General features: G+C 39.2%; 1 protein-coding gene across 4 annotated transcripts in view; it reads left to right on the top strand.

The window, feature by feature from the left end:
* Nucleotides 1-12: 12 nt before the first annotated feature.
* Nucleotides 13-11,357, top strand: part of SERAC1 (serine active site containing 1) — a 66,431-nt gene continuing 55,086 nt past the window's right edge. For 2 of the 4 annotated variants that reach the window (XM_045058300.1, XM_023254535.2), the window contains exons 1-2: nt 47-147; nt 773-833. The gene's annotated coding sequence lies outside the window, so the exon portion shown is untranslated. Of the gene's footprint in view, nt 148-772; nt 834-11,357 lie in introns of all 4 variants that reach the window. The other 2 variants (XM_023254536.2, XM_023254534.2) reach the window with 1 other exon arrangement.

The raw sequence follows: 11,357 nt of genomic DNA, 5'->3' as shown, positions 1-11,357 counted from the left end.
CGGGGCGCGACGGGGGCGGGGGCGGTATCACGTGCCGCCGGGAGGCGGCTGGAGGGCTCCAGCTGCGAACCGCCGAGAAGGGTTCGCTGCCTGCCAACCGGGTCGGCGGTGAGCGGCTGAGGGCGGGCCGAGTCCGCGTGCCGGCAGGTAGGAAGGGGAGCCCGGGCTCGTGGGGGCGGGCGAGGATGTCCGTGAAGCCGGCACGGCGGGGAGTGGGGAGGGCGGCGCCGGGGCACTGCTCCCGACCGACCTGCTGACCCGCCGCCCCGCCGCCCCGCCGCCGGGCTTGAGGGCCTCTCTCTGAGCCTGGGCCGCCCGACCCTTCGTTCCCACTCGCTGCCCAGCTCCGGCACCTCTCTGAGGCCCAAAAAGCACCTGCCGGTACCATCAGCCCCGCCTCGGTAGTCACGGAAAGATGATGGGAAGGAGTAGGAAACAGTCCCCTCATTCAAATCGGCACCTGCCAAACCACAGCTTCTAGCTCTGACCGGAGAGGTTGAATACATTGAATGCTTTTAGATTTTTAAACCCAGTAACGGTCATTTTAAAGTGGAAGACCCCAGAGGGTTCTAAAATTAATTTTTTCCCCAAATTTTGATGTATAGTCTAATAGAGCTCTCACTTTATTTTTTACCAGTGGAGGGATGAGCTTCTTGCTTAGGTTCCTTAGGTTAAATTGTACTTCCCCAAATAAGTTAATGCTGCATAGTATTACTTCGTGTGTTTGTGTGATTTATGAACCAGCTCTTGTATTCCATTTTCCTCTTTTTAGCCCTCAAATTTTTGCCTCTTTTTGGTTTCGGTATTGCTGCTTCCGCGTGCGTGCTCTCTAGGTATGGTTCTTCCAAAGTGTCTTTTTTTATTAATTTTTTTTAATGTTTATTTGTTTTTGAGAGAGAGAAAACGAACACAGATGGGGGAGGGGCAGAGAGAGATGGGGACAGAGGATCTGAAGCGGGCCTTGCACTGACAGCAGAGAGCCCAATGCGGGGCTCAAACCCACAGATCGTGAGATCATGACCTGAGCAGAAGTCGAATGCTCAACCGACTGAGCCACCCAGGTGCCCACCCCCCAATTTTTTTAATTTTTAAGATTTTTTAATCCAAGCATAGTTAACATACAATGCCATTATAGTTTTAGGTGTGAACAGTATAAAAATTCAACACTTTGGTCATCACTGTAAGTGCACACTTAATGTCCTTTCACCTATTTCGCCCATCCACCTCCACCTCCCCTCTGGCTACCACCAGTTCTCTATATTTAAAAGTCTGTTTGTCTTTTTTCTTTGTTTTGTTTCTTAAATTCCATGTAGGAATGAAATCTTACGGTATTTGTCTTTGACAGATTTATTTCACTTATCATTATACTCTCTAGTTCCATCTCTGTTGTTGCAAATGGCAAGATTCCATTCTTTATTACGCCTAATAGTCCATGAATAGATCTCGTTTGCTTTATCCATTCACCTATGGATGGACACTTGTGTTGCTTCTGTGTCTTGGCTATCGTAAATAAGCCTGTAATAAACATAGGGGTGCCCATATCTTTTCGCATTAATGTTTTTATTTGGGTGAATACCCAGTAGTGGAATTACTAGATGATAACGGTAATCCTGTATTTTTTTTGAGGAACTTCTATACTGTTTTCCACAGTGGCTGCACTAGCTTGCTTTCCCACCAACAGTGTATGAGGGTTCCTTTTTTTTTTTTTTTAAGTTTATTTATTTATTTTGAGAGAGAGCCTATGTGCGCATGAGCAGGGGGAGGGGCAGAGAGAGAGAGAGAGAGAGAGAGAGAGAGAGAATATCCCAAGCAGGCTCTGCACTGTCAGTAGGGAGCCCAATGTAGGGTTCAACATGGGATTTGAACTCACAAACTGTGAGATCTTGACCTGAGCAGAAACCAAGAGTCAAATGCTTACCTCACTGAGCCACCCAGTCTCCCTGAGTGTTCCTTTTATTCCACATCCTTGTCAACACTTGTTATTTGCAAGTATGTTTTCTCTCTTTCCTTTTTTTTTTTTTCCTTGCATGCATTCTACTTGACCGTTTGGCCCGAAGCCTACACATTAATCACCTGTGTGTAATTCGAAGCACCTCCTCAAAGTGAACTAGTTCTCATCCTTCGCAGTTACTTCAAAACCTGTTTTTCTTCAGGTGTTTCCCTGAATTGTCCAGATTTAAAATCTCCATCCATTTATTCAGCGAACATTTTTGTGCATTTGATATGTGCCAGACACTGGGAATACAATGATGAACAAGCATCTAATTACAGTGGGAGGAGAAAGACTAAAATCAGCTAACAAGAAGGTAGATGGTGATGTAACAGTGACTGGAAAGACTGCTTTGGTTAGAGGGTGTCAGAATGGCCTCCGAACCCCCAAATCATATAACTTTGGTAGGTTCTGGTGAGGAATCTGCAAAATGATTGTAATATTTACCTGGCAGAGTAAACTAACAAAGAGCTAAGAAAAGTTTGAGACAGGGGAGTTAATGTTATAAAAATATAAAACTACAGCATTTAAAACAGTGACAGTAGTATGAGACAAAGCAATGGAATTGAATAAACATCCCAGGAACAAAAGAAAAATATGTGTGTATATGTGTATGTACATATGTAGGCATACATATGCATGAATTTATGAGGTAAGAGAAAAGATCACAAATCAATGGAAAAAGGAAGTTTTATCCAATAGTGAAAAAAATGGGCTTCAGGAAGGTTTCTGAATTAAAAAATGACTGTTATATACCAGCAATAACTAACTAGGAATTTTAATTTAAAAAGTTACTATTCATAACAGTATTTAAAACTAAAGGTATCTAGAAATAGATCTGTACTGAGCTGTATAGTCCCCTAGGGAGAAAATTACAATGCTCTATTGAAACACAGAAGACCCAAGTAAATGAAGAGATATACCATATTCATGGGTGGGAGGACTCAATATCATAAAGGTGTCAGTTTCCCCCAATTCTACAAATTCAGTATAGTTACAATGAAGATTGCATGTGATTTTTCACAGAACTTGACATGCTGAACCTAAAATACATATGGAAAGCCAATGGACTAAGAATAGCTAAGTCAATTTTGAAAAAAATGAAGTCCCTTCCTCCCAGATATCAGAACTTAATATGAAGCTATAATAATTAATACTATTTATTCTTAATTACTAGTATTGATTCAGGGATAGAAAAGTAGTCTGATGGAATAGAATAGAAAGCCTAGAAATGCACCCACATATATATGGGAGCTTAGCATACTACGAAATGGTCTTATAAAACCAGGGAAAGCATATGCTATTCACTAAATAATGCTGAAATAAATGGTATCCATGTAGAATAAAGACTAAATTAGGTTTTTATTACTGTCTGTTCACAATAGTGATTTCCAGATGGATTAAAGACTGCCGTATGAAAGACATCTATATAATATTTAGAAAAAAATATATAGGAGTCTGTATTGTTTCCAGGAAAGTTTTTATTTTTCACATAAGATTTACCATTTTAGCTCCTTTTAGGTGTATAGTTCAGTGGCATTCATGTTATTGTGTAGCTATCACTACTGTCTATCTCTGGAATTTTTTCATCTCACTGGGAAGGATTTCTTAAGTTACAAAAAGCACCATTGAGGTTGCTATTGCATTATTCCAAATGAAAGATAATGTTGATTTGAACTAGAGGGGTAACAGTGAAGATGAAGAAAGGAGGATGGATTTGGGATGTGTTTTGATGGCAGAGAGCAGGAATTGTGCATGGTTTGGATAGAGGGTGAGGGGAAAACAAGGAATCAGGGGCAACATCTAGGTATTTTGCTTGAACTACAAGGTAGATCATTTATCATTTATCACCAAAAGCATTTGCTGGTTGGTGACAGTGAAGAGGATGAGTGGAGGAAGACTATTGGAAGAAAAAATAGAGAATTCCGTTTTGGATAGTTAAGTTTGAAAGACCTGTTTGACATGCAAGTGGAAATGTTCCAGTAGTGGTTGGATAGATGAGTCCGGAAAGACTGTGGCTGAAGGTGCAACTTTGGAATGACTGGCATATAGATATATTTAAAACTGATCTATTAGAATTGGATTTGGCTGCATTACCCAGAAAATAGATGATAATAATGGCTTAACTCTGCGTATGATTCCATAGGTGGGCAGGCCTTGGCTGGTGTGGCAGCTCCATGGTCATCAGGGACTTGGGCTCTTCTGTCTTGCTGTTCTGCCATCTTCAGCGTGCTACCTCATGGTTTAGATGGCTGCTTTAATTTCATATGCCACCTGCTCATAGCAAGAAGGAAAAGGAAAGATGAAAAGCATATATTCTTTTTTTAGAGAGCGAGTTGGGGAGATGGGCAGAGGGAGAGAATCAATCCCAAGCAGGTTCACACTGAGCCGGATCGACATGGGCTCACCTGCTCCATCCCATGAGCCCGGGATCATAACTTGAGCTGAAATCAAGAGTCAGATACTCCACCAAATGAGCGACCCACGTGCCCCAAGGCACATGCTCTTTGAAGGACACTTTTCAGAAGTTGCACATGACATATCCACTTACAGCCCATTAGCCTGTTTTTAATTAGTGGTCACCTTAACTAGAGGGAAAGACAGGTAGTCTTTATTCAGTTACCCGTATGCCCAGCTACAATTCTAGTGTTTTATTAATAAGAATGAAGAGGAAATTGGATATTTAGTTTCAGTTTGGTTTCTTCTTCAACCAGGGCAGTGAAAATGGTGAAAGCCCTGGTGACCCCCCTGTTGTTAAATTTAATGGAGCTTTTGAATATTTGTTTTATTTGGTACTCATAATCCCTCCCTTTTTACTTTCTGTGTCTTTCAGAATTTCTCCTGTTATTAAAATTAGCATTTCATATTTAATGCAATCACAATCATAATCCCAAAGATTTTTTAAAAATCAAAAATTGACAAGCTGACTTTAAAACTGTGTGAAAGTGCCAAAGACCTAGAATAGTCAGTCTTGAAAAGGAAGAACAGAAACAGAGAACTTGTACTACCTAGCTTTGAGATTTGTAATATAACTCTAATAATCGACATGGTATGGTATTTATATAAGGATGGACAAATAGATCAGTGAAACGCAGTAGAGTCCAGAGATATGCCCACACTTAGTCAATTGATTTTTCAACCAAGGGCACAAGTTAATTCAGTGAGGAAAGTAAAAGGTTTTCAACAAATAATGCTGGAACTGTTGGATATCCCTATGGTGGTGGGGGTGGGTGGGTTGCGAAACTATTGCATCCAATATACAAGAACTAATTTGAGATGGATCAAAAACCTATAAGTAAAAGGTAAAGCAAACTCAGGATTTCTGTGGCTTTGAGGTAGGCAGCAATATCTAAGATAGGACACAGAATGCAATAAAAAAAGATTTGATAAAAGAGACTTGAAAATTAAAACTTCTGTTCATCAAAGGGTATCTTTAAGAAAATGAATAGATAAGTCACATACTAGGAGAAGATGTTTGCAGTATATATGTACATATAGCTGATAAAGGATTTGGTTCCAGAATGAGTAGAGAGCTAATAACTCATTTAAAAAACACAAACAGTCCAAGTGAAAAATAAGTAAAAGCCTTGGCAGACACTTCACGTACAAAAAAATGAATGTAAATGGCTAACACAAATATGAAAAAGTGCTCGACATTGTTAGTTTTCAGGGAATTGCAAGTTAAAAACACAAGGAGATACTGAGGCGCCTGGGTGGCTCAGTCGGTTAAGTGCCAACTTCGGCTCAGGGCATGATCTCGTGGTTCGTGAGTTCGAGTCCCGTGTCGAGCTCTGTGTTGACAGCTCAGAGCCTGCGGCCTGCTTCGGATTCTGTGCCTCCCTCTCTGTCCTCCCCTCCCCTGCTTGCTCTCTGTCTCAATCTCTCTCTCTCTCTCTTTCTCCCTCTCTTTTTCAAAAATAAACTAAAAAAACCCACAAGGAGATACTACCACGTGCCCACTAAAATTGCTACAATCAGAAAGGCTGACAGCATCAAATAGTGGTGAGGATGTGGAACCACTTGAACTCTCATGCTCCTTCATTATTGGTTACAGTGTAAAATGGTACAATCGTGTTGGAAAAATATCTGGCAGTATCTTATAAAGTTAAACATATATCTGCCTGATGACCCAGCAATTCCAGTCCTAGGTATTCACCCAAATGTATGAAAATGAAAATGTATGTCTAGAAAAAGTCTTGTATCAGAATGCTCATAGTAGCTTATGGTAGGCAGAACACTGGTCCCTCAAAGGTGTCCATGCCCCAATCTCTGGAACTTGTGAATATGTTATGTATGTGGCAAAAATATTTAGCAGATGGAATTAAAGTTCTAGGACTTAAACTAAATTTAGATGATCTGAGAGAGCCTAATATAATCCCATGGATCCTTAAAAGTGGAAGAGGAAAGCAGAAGAGTCAGAGATAAGGCAATGTGGAAAGCATAAGCTGTTGCTGGTTCTGAGATGTAGAAGGCTACCTGCCCAAACCAGAGGGTGGCCCCTGAGAGCTAAGGGTGGCACCTAGCCAACAACTAGCAAGGAAACAAGGAGCTCGGTCTGGCAGCTGCATGGAACTGAATTCCCCCAACCACCTGAATGAGCCTGGAAGTGGATTCTCCCCCAAGCTTTCAATAAGGACTGCAGCCCTGTTAACACTTTGGTTTCAACCCTGTGAGACTGAAAACAGAAAGGCAATCTAAAATAGCGCCTAAGAGTCTGCATATTAATAATCTGCTGATAATCTTAAAGTGACATTTTGAGAAGCACTTTTTTATACACTGTTTTTCAATAAATTCACCCCAACATATGATTTCAATTCATAGTATGTACTAGTGACTCATTAGTTTGTATGGCTTAGACGTGTTTGCTAAACCCACATAATTTAATAGACCTTTTATTTTATTTTATTTTTTTTTTAAATTTCTTTTTTTCAACGTTTATTTATTTTTGGGACAGAGAGAGACAGAGCATGAACGGGGGAGGGGCAGAGAGAGAGGGAGACACAGAATCGGAAACAGGCTCCAGGCTCTGAGCCATCAGCCCAGAGCCCGACGCGGGGCTCGAACTCCCGGACCGCGAGATCGTGACCTGGCTGAAGTCGGACGCTTAACCGACTGCGCCACCCAGGCGCCCCTTTAATAGACCTTTTACATGAATATTTTGTAAGAACCTTATATTGAAATTGGGAATTCATCCTTCTTCTCAAATCAATTACTCTTCCTGTATTTCCCTATTTTGGTAAATGTTTTCCCTACATACTCAGTATTCCAAACCAGAAACAACCATAACCGTCTCCTCCCTGTTATCCGTGACTCTCCACCTCTTATTCAAGTGGTTATCCAATTCTCTTGATAGTTCCTAAATCTGTTTCTTCATCATTCTCAGAGCAATTGCTTTAATTCAAGTACATGTTTCTATTTGAATTATCATTATAAGTCTCCCTATTGGTTTTCCCCATTGCTGCTTTGGCTTTTCTCCAACTCATTTCCAACCTTGTCAAGTTAAAAAAAAATTACTTTTATCATGTTACTCCATTTTCTTAAGGTTAATCTCTCAACAGCTTCCCAAAACTCAGGGTAAACTTTAGACTCCTTAACTTAGCTAAAAAGGACTTTCATGATCTGACTAGCCCCTGCCTTCAGTACTTCCATGTTAGTAATCAACAGAATGAGTTGACATAAAATCAGTAAGGAAGAGAAGACCTAAAAAACACTATCGACCATTTTTCCCTTTTAGAGATATGTAGAATCCTCTTCTCAACAACAATAGAATATACATTCTTTGCAAGTGCATGTAGAACATTCACTAAGGTAGACTGTATTCTGTGCCATAAAACAAATCAAGTTTTAAAAGAATTCAAAATATACAAAGCCTGTTCTCCAGCCACAGTGGACTTAAGCTAAAAATCAGGGATATCTGGAAATTACCAAATACTTGGTATTTAAATAACACACTTCTAAATATGCCATGAGTCAAAGAAGAAGTCACTATAATTAGAAAATATTTTTAGGGGTGCCTGGGTGACTCAGTCTGTTAAGTGTCTAACTCTTGATTTTGGCTCGGGTCATAATCTCAGTTTTGTGAATTTGAGCCCCCTGTCAGGCTCTGCACTGACCACAAGGAGCCTACTTGGATTCTCTCTCTCTCTCTCTCTCTCTCTCTGCCCCTCCCCCTTGCTTGTGCTCTTTTGGTGTCTCTCAAAATAAATAAACTTTAAAAAAAACTTGTAAAAAATTTAAAAGAATATTTTTAATTGAATGAAAGAACACTAGTATATCAAAATTTGAAGGATACGGGCAAAGCAGAACTTAAAGGAAAACTCTTAGTGTTATAAACTAACAGAAAAGAAACCTTAGAACAGTGATTTAAGCTTCAATTTTAAGAAGTTTGAGAAGGAAGAACTATTTGAAATCAAAACAAGCAGAAGGCAGAGACTAATAAAGATAAGAGCACAAATCAATGAGATTGATAATAGAAAAACAAGGTAATTCAGTGAAACTAAAAGCTGCTTCTTTGAAAATATCGACAAAATTGATAAACCTCTAGCCAGAGAAGCTAAGAAAAAAGGGAAGACACCAATTGCCAAAATCAGGAATGAAAGAGAAGACTGCACTTTAGACCCTAAGACCTGAAAAAGATAATATAGGAATACTACTTAAAGAATACCAGTTCTACACAAACTCTTCCAGAATATAGAAGAACATGGAATACTTACCAGCTCATTTTGTAAGACCAGCATTACCTTGATGTGAAAGCTAAAGACATCACATGAAACTAGAGACTAATATCTCATGAACATAGACATAAAAATCCTTAAAGTACTAGCAAATTGAATCCAACAATATATAAAAAGGATAATGGTGTATCATGACTTCAATTTGTCCTGGGAATATTAATCAAGTAATATATTAACAGACTACAGAAAAATCAAATGTTCACCTTAATAGATGAACAAAATGTTTTTGTCAAAATTCAGAATTTGGGAATAGAAGGGAATGCCCTCAAACCAATAAAGGACATCTACAAAAAAGTCTACAGCTAACATCATTAATGATGAAAGACTGAGTGCTTTCCTCCTAAGATCAGGAGCAATAGAAGGATAGATCTGCCTCACTACTTCTATTCAGTATTGTTCTGGAGGTCCTATCCTGTGAAGTAAAGCAAAATTAAAAAATATAAGGCATATAGATTGGAAAGAAAGAAATTGAACTGTTTTCACCGGCAACATAATTGTGTATGTCAAAAATCCCCAACGGTCTCCCACCCCTGCCAAAGAAGTCCCAGAACTGAGTTTAGTAAGGTCACAGGTTATAAGGAAATACACAGAATCAGCAGTTTTCGTATACTAGCAAAGGACAATTGGAAATTGAAATTTAAAAAAAGGATCCTGGAAGTACTATTTACATTTGTACCAAAACCCAGGAAATACTTAGGTATAAGTTTTTAAAAATACATGGCAATATTTGTATGCTGGAAATAACCAAACATGGGTGGAAAAATAAAAGATGACAGAACAGGGGCGCCTGGGTGGCGCAGTCGGTTAAGCATCCGACTTCAGCCAGGTCACGATCTCGCGGTCCGGGAGTTCGAGCCCAGCGTCGGGCTCTGGGCTGATGGCTCAGAGCCTGGAGCCTGTTTCCGATTCTGTGTCTCCCTCTCTCTGCCCCTCCCCCGTTCATGCTCTGTCTCTCTCTGTCCCAAAAATAAAATAAACGTTGAAAAAAAAAATTTTTAAAGATGACAGAACAAATGGAGAGATCATTTATGTTCATGGCTTGGAAAACTCAGTATTAATCTCAGAAGAATTTTTGTAGAAATAAGCTGATTCTAAAATTTATATGGAAAGGCAAACAACTAGAGTATCAAAAACCATTTGAAAAAAGAACAAGTTCAGATTTTAAGATTATATATCTACAATACTCAGCACTGTGTGGCAATGGAAAAAAGATTATAGCAGTAGACAACATATACACATGGTCAATTATTTTGGTCAGTTATTTTTTGGCAAAGATGTAAATAAAGGCAATTAAATGAGGAAATGGTGTCTTTTCAACAACTGATTCTGAAACAATTGCACATTCATATGCAAAAAAATTTCACCCTAAACAGAAGTTCCCTTAGAATGTATCATGAGTCTAAATGTAAAAACCTGAAACTATAAAGCTTTCAGAGAAAGTTATAGGGCAATTATCTTAGTGACCTGGGGTTAGGCAAAGACTTCTTTTATGCAATACCAAAAGCATGATCCATAAAGTAAAGATTGATTAATTTGACTTCCTCAAAATTGAGAACTTCTGCTCTTCCAAAAATACAAGAGAATGAAGACAAGCCAGAGACTGGAAGAAAATATTTGCAAATCATGTAACAAAGATCTTTTATCCAGAATATGTAAAGTATTCCCAAAACTCAATAAGAAAACAAACAACCTTATTAAAAATAGGCAAAAGAGGGGGACCTTGGTGGCTCAGTCAGTTAAGCATCGGACTTCGGCTCAGGTCATGATTTCACAGTTCAGAGTTCAAGCCCCGCATCAAGCTCTGTGCTGATAGCTCAGAGCCTGGAGCCTGCTTTGGATTCTGTGTCTCTCTGCCCCTACTCTGCTCACACTCTGTCTCTCTCAAGAATAAAAATAATAAAAACATTGAAAAAAAAAACTTTAAAAAATGGGCAAAATATTTTAACAGACTTTTCACCAAAGAATACAGACACGGCAGATAAGCACGTGAAAAGATGCTTAATATTACTGGTTACTGAGGAGATGCAAGTTAAATCAATGATGAGCTATTACTACACACCTGTTAGAAAGGGTAAAATAAAAGCAACTGACTGTGAATAAAGTTTGGCACTTTCTTATAAAGTTAGAATATGTTTACCTTTTGACTCACGTCTAGGTTATTACCCAAGTGAAATCAAAGCTAATGTTTATACCAAAAAAATCTGTATGCAAGTGTTTATAGCTGCTTTATTCATAATTACCAAAAACTGGAAACAATCCGACTGTCTCTCAGCTGGGGAATATATAAACAAACAAGTAATATCCATATAATGGAATAATAGCCAATAAAAAGAATGAGTTACTGATATAATAACACAAGATGATTCTCAGTTGCCTTTTGCTAAGGAAAGGAAACCAGACTCCTAGGCTATGTGCTATATGATTCCATTTATAGGACGTTCTTTTTTTTAAAAAAAATTTTTTTTCAACATTTATTTATTTTTTGGGACAGAGAGAGACAGAGCATGAATGGGGGAGGGGCAGAGAGAGAGGGAGACACAGAATCGGAAACAGGCTCCAGGCTCTGAGCTGTCAGCACAGAGCCCGACGCGGGGCTCGAACTCATGGACCGTGAGATCGTGACCTGGTTGAAG

Source organism: Felis catus, chromosome B2 (assembly GCF_018350175.1).
Source record: "Felis catus isolate Fca126 chromosome B2, F.catus_Fca126_mat1.0, whole genome shotgun sequence".
NCBI classification, from domain to species: domain Eukaryota; kingdom Metazoa; phylum Chordata; class Mammalia; order Carnivora; family Felidae; genus Felis; species Felis catus.
This window is presented reverse-complemented; position numbering and strand designations above follow the sequence as displayed.